This window comes from Penaeus monodon, chromosome 34, assembly GCF_015228065.2.
Source record: "Penaeus monodon isolate SGIC_2016 chromosome 34, NSTDA_Pmon_1, whole genome shotgun sequence".
NCBI classification, from domain to species: Eukaryota; Metazoa; Arthropoda; class Malacostraca; order Decapoda; family Penaeidae; genus Penaeus; species Penaeus monodon.
In genome coordinates, this window is record NC_051419.1 from 9,582,919 (window position 1) to 9,583,230 (window position 312).

A 312-nucleotide genomic window follows, 5' to 3' on the forward strand; every position below is an offset into this window, starting at 1 on the left:
TACCAGCCATCGCGCTAAAAAGTTCTCCTTGTGTTTAATTGTTGTTTTGGCGAGTTCATTGTTGTTTGTTTAATTAATAATTGAAATTGACAGCACGGTACGATTAGCGGTTTAATAACTGGTGTAATGCATTCTTGGTTGAGTGATTCTTTATTCTCATATCTCTCTTTCCTCTTATCCTTTCTTCTTTCATTCTCTTTTATTCAGAGCTCTTTCATTTCATTCACCTACCCACTACCACTGTTGTTTTATTTTTTTCTGTCTTCTTTCTCCCTTACCCTGTCTCCCTCTCTTTCAAGCTCATTGTAGCTT